Source organism: Apostichopus japonicus, chromosome 12, assembly GCF_037975245.1.
Source record: "Apostichopus japonicus isolate 1M-3 chromosome 12, ASM3797524v1, whole genome shotgun sequence".
Classification (NCBI taxonomy): Eukaryota; Metazoa; Echinodermata; class Holothuroidea; order Aspidochirotida; family Stichopodidae; genus Apostichopus; species Apostichopus japonicus.
In genome coordinates this window covers 3283579-3289493 of record NC_092572.1, presented here as the reverse complement: position 1 = coordinate 3289493, position 5915 = coordinate 3283579, and positions in this window count along the sequence as shown.

The following is a 5915-nucleotide window of genomic DNA, read 5'->3' as shown; positions in this document are numbered from 1 at the left end:
AACTAAAGCTACAGTTCGTTGAGCATTTTGAATGAGTGAGCGTTATTGCCGTCTATAGCCATTGTGAATCATTCGACCTGAAAATGTTTGTTCTACACGCAATGAACGGACCATGCCAAGCAAATTGCAAAATGTTTTCATTATTCAACGAGTATACTACACTGTATAAGACATATAAAGAATAAAAGCCTACGCGCAAAAGCCATGATATGGAGGGAGGAAGTAGCAGTAACTGGTCCGAAAGAGTCGCATTCTACTAACAGCAGCTTACAAATAACACTGTAGTTGCGTGGCGATCAAATGAAATTTTCTTTGTGGAAAGAACCTTTATTTCACATACATGAACAATATGTTTGTTTCATAGCAGTCTAGATTCTCCAAGCGATTGGCTGGCATTACGTCATTGACTGCTGCTTCGACCTGCATTGTTGTCATCGTCGCAGATTCATCTATTTCTGGCTTAAATATATATGGTTGTGTGTCTCCCTTAAGTAGAAATTCGAAATCCTCATCCCTTCTCTCTTCAAATTGTAGAATATTATCCGATTCTGAACCGTCTGTCTTAATTTCCCCACTCCCTTTATCTCCCCTTGTTTTTCCTCTGTCACCTCTCTTCTCCTGGCTCATTTCCAACTTTGTTTTCTCTACACCTCCCTGTCTTTATCCTTCTGTAGTTTATTTTTACCCTCTTCCCTAAATCTTCTCTTTGCCCCTATACTGTTTTTCTCCTTCCTCCCTCCCCCCCCCCCCTGGTGGTTTCTTTCCTCTCTTCATCCTTTGTCTACTAATCATCTAACATCAATCTCTTTTGTGTTCACCCTTCTCATTAACCTGCCTGTATTCTGTATTTGTATTTGTCCCATGTAGTTTATATGTTACGTGTCGTTCAGCTTTTGAAGAAGATACCGCTAGGATCGAAACATCAGGCCCACTTACTTTTACACATGCTTTCATTTGGGATAGTAGTTGTAGTAGCCTAAACTTTAAAGGATTTTTAGACAGATTGTAGATTGAAAGTTGTTCACAGTTTTGTTTGGTAGATGCTTTAACACGATTTAGACACCACACGTTAAGACACGAAAGAAAAATAAAGACAGTGCACCATGGAGAAAGATTTGTTTTGACTGTATTTCTGCAATTTAAAATAACAGTGATAACGTCATGACTGTAACCAAGTAATCGCGAGAAGAACTATGCGATCAATCGATTACAAAAGAATTAGTCGAATATCAGCACTATTGTAACTCTTTTTATTAATATTAATATTTCATACATTTCAAAGACTTTGAAAATATTTTTCATTCTGCATGAATGTTAAAATATTAAGGGATAAACTGTTAATGTAATATGAAATTTTACTCCAAACCTTTGCACTGTCTCTATTACTTGCACTTGAAATTTAAAATTCCTTCCAAGCATCACCATGGTACTGTGGAATTGCCCTATTACTAACGTAAACTAAGTTCAAGTAAGCCAACATGCCTAGGTTTACGATCGCCTAGGCTCAACTTTGAGTTTGATTTATTTCCACGTAATATAAATACAATGGTAAATAGTGAATATACAAGAAAGTAGAGGAGGACTGAAGAAACAGAGCTTTTAAGATCAGTCCCCCTCAACAAAACAATAAACACAAGAATACAATGGGTAAGTAAGAGGAAGAAGAAAAGAACAAAGAAAGAAAGAAAATTTAAACTATCACTGTTTAATGATAATCATCGTTAAGTAAAATGTATTTCATTTTTTGTTTGAAGCAATGGATACTTTTGGATGTTTTATTTTAATGTCCAATTTATTCCAGATTGTAACTCGAAAATTGATAAAAAGTCAACGAGTCCTCTCGGAAGTGATCAAATTTGTAGGGAAGTTTTGTCAAAAGCGTGTATTGTAGTTATGAACGTCACAATTAAAAAGATAGTAATCATCAAAGTTAGAAGGCAACAGGCCATTAACATATTTATACATCAATAGAGCGACTTGGAGTTTGTTAGTGTCGAGATATTTAAGATTTTTCAGTTAGAAAATATGATTTTACTCTGTGCACGGTAACTAGAATTTGTAATCAGTCTAATGGCTTTCTTCTGGAGAGTAAACAGGCGATTAATGTAAGATGGATAGGTGTTTCCCCAAACTATGTTGCAGTAAGAAAGCTTTGAATTAAGTAGGGAATCGTACAGTGTTTTAAGTTTATGCGATGGTACAAAATATCGAATTTAAGTATTCCAATAATCTTTGAGATATGGGAGCATAGACTGTTAATATTGTACTTCCATGTAAGATATGAGTCAAAGATGAATACCTAAAAATTTAACTTTCCAACAAGAGAAATATCACCATTATCAATAAACACGTTAACTTTATCAACCTTTCGCTGAACAGGGCAAAATATAATAACAATTGTTTTGCTTACATTTAAAGACAGCTTATTTGCTTTAAACCAGTTAGATACAGAATATAGTTCAAAGTTGACACGAGCAGAACAATTATATCACTGTGCTTAAAAAGAATACTTGTATCGTCTGCAAAGAGTGTAAAGTTAAGGATATGAGAACAGTTACACAAGTCATTTATGTAGATAATAACAAGTAGTGGTCGAAGTACATAACCCTGTGGGACGCCGCAGCTTACTTTACTGGTAATAGAAGTTTGATCATTAATGCGTACAACCTGTTCTCTCTTGAAAAAAAAAACTTTCAAACTATTCATATGCAACCCCACGGATTTCATAAGTTTTGTAGTAAGATGTTATAGTTGGCAGTGTCGATTGCTTTTGAAAGATCTAGAAACACACCAACTTACAATAAGCTAGGGCAAATAGGGGACCTAACTTAGGGCTAGGCTACTTAGGCCTAGTAACTTACACTGTAGCCTAGTTTGTGGGCCTAAGTTCGGCCAACAAAGTTCTAATCCAAATTATGATTTAAAGTGAGTTGGCTAGTATCACTGGATCAAGTCTATCTCGGATCCGGCCGGTGTGTTTGAATTTTCACTATACCATTGGATAATAGTTTGGCATCGAGTTTACCATCGGATGAGAGTAAGGCATAGGTTAGAGACTTTAAATGTCGTATTTGTGAAGCGTTATTGGTAATTGCTATTTGTCTCTGTGTGTATACATTCTGTCGTTGCATTGTAAAGTCGTATTATCATGTTGATATATGTTGTATTTGTGAATGATTATTGGTAATTATATGTATGGTGATAGTGCTAACGGAAAGAAACTGACACCCTTCATTTGTCTCTGTGTGTTTATGATGTCGCTGCACTTATGTCATGGTTTATTATGACATAGCCTATAATAAGTGGTGTTAGGAATATAAAACATTTCATTTGTCTCCATGTGCGTCAAAGTGATATAGTTACATATGAACGAATGAAACGACACACCATTTGAGTTCAGATAAAAATTTCATTTCATTCTTAGTCCATGCTATATTTGCCACAACTTATGGTCACTACAATAATTCATGACATAGCCTGGTTAGGGAAGCTTTATGCGATTACGATGTTCCTTCCTATTTTGCTAATACTGAATCAAGCCAGAACCTTTATAACGGCAGTGTCTGTATGGGTTAAAACGCCAATCGGGTCCATCAATGTGTTCCCATAAAGCATATGTTACTAACAGTATGAAAAGCGAAGGTTCATTCTGCCAATAACTTGGACCAGTAGTGTGTGTATTTGCCATAAGTCAACGGCGGGGCTTCATCCATCAGATCTCAACCAATCACTCGGCAATACAGCGACGATATCTCTTCAGAAATATACTATCTTAATCAGAGAGCAGTATTGGGTGTGAGGTGCAGCGGGCAGTCTCGAGTGACAACAATGGCTTTTTATAGGCCATCAAATTCTCTGGAAAGGGAATTCGTTCCTCCTCTCAAACATGCCAAATGAAAATATTACTCTGAAACTGTAGAAATTAGTTTTATTTCCCACAATATTCAAACACGAGCAACAGTGTACACAACCCAAAACAACATTCAGTGCAACAGAAGCAATACATTCAGTACAACTGCTTTGAGAGATTCTACACACAAACTAAACACCCAACACACAATTATAAACTTCCCTCTCTAAATCTAATGAGGCATGGTCCTTTTATTAGCATTTTAGCATTGAGTATCCGCAGAATTACCCTTGAATTCACGACCTTATACGTTAGACTGCTACAGACTAAGCCTAACGCTACATAAAAATGAATCGCCAAATCCTTGACTTAAGTAGCAGTAGGCCTACCGTACAATTTCTGTGATTTACTCACGTACTTAGATCTGGCCTATGCTTTCCCATCCTATTTAATTATTTCAATTTGCACTTAAGCTACTCATTCTTAGATCAAAATTCATTGCTAGAAAATGGCGCTCAGCGATCGTGAGTAGTTATGAAGCTGGAAACATTGTTGACAATGGATGGACAGAATCACTAAAGCTGATATGGCCCGAGAAGGTTATAATGCCTGACGATATGCAAGAACTGTTTCTAGATAATGATTGTGAAGACTTTATAGGCGACAGTGATGATAGCGATTCAAAAGATTAATAAATCATAATTGTTATGTACTTCAAAACAAACAGACTTTTAAATTTGTCCCAAGTTTTTGTATTTTTTGTATCCTATATAAACTGACGTTTTTGTACACAAGTCAATGTAATTGGAAACATTTCTGTGACGTCATTATAAATTGGTACATAACTCACCCTACAGGGGTCCTATATGGACAAAAGTGGTGTCATAATGTGCGCAAGACGTGGGGAAAAGTATGAAAGAATCTAGTTTATATCTCAAACGGTTCAAAATCCGTGGCGTATAGGGTCATAATGCTCCCCGGTGCAGTGATGGTTAAATAGGGGTCCTTTAGAGATCCTCGTATACTCCCCCACCATCACAGTGTTACCATATCCAATATATAAGGCTTAATTAACTAACTGGGTTTGAATTTTAAGGTTAATAAGTTTGTTTGAGCTCTTTAAAAACTGACAATGTTATTGACATGACTTTTTTCCAAATTCCGAATGTTTCATATATGGACACTGAAAAATCATGTTTTTTAGATAATCATTACTCGAAATAGGAATACACTAGAGAGCTATCCATAGCTTCATTTTGCACATAAGACATCCTGCATTAATAAACAACCTTTTTCCGAGGGGGACACACGGATGTTTTGTTTGTTTGTTTTTTTCTTCAAAGATTTGTTTACATTATAAAAATCGGTCGTTTTGTACCATTTGACCCCTTTTTTTTCAAAAAATAGTGGGACCAGTGAAAACCTTCAATCCTTTTCCAACTCTTATTTTTACCTTGTACTTCTCACTGCCGTTTTCTTTCTTTCTCATAGAGCTGCAATTTTCATTTAGTTTACAAAGTTTCTGGTATTTCTACAAATATGGAACGGTTAATTTCATTCACAGCAACTACAAGTTTGAAATATTACTGATTTTCTTTGGCGATTTAGGACTCCAATAATTGGTGTGGAGGGGGTGGGGTGGATACAAAATATTGCTCCTAATACCAAAATTGTCATTTTTCTCAGCTAACATATTTTCTTTTGCATATGTTATTGGTTTTACATGTGTGCTATTTATATTGTCTATTAAATGATTCCATCCATTTTAAAACTTTGTAGTATTTTACTCAAGTCCCTCCAGTTGTGTAGTTTTTTATTTTAAATTATTTAAATACATTAGCCGTTGAATATTAATACGTTTTAGTTTTCAGCCTAATTCTATATATTCCTCTCTTTTCATCTCAACCGCATGCCCAGGTGCATATGAAACATATGCCATGATATGTTATGTTGAGACATGACTTCATTCAATAAAAGAAGTCTCAAACTAGTTTGACATAAATGAAGGACTGTATGCAATAGGATCCGATTCAACAAATCTTCTTCCAGCAGTATCCCATGAAAC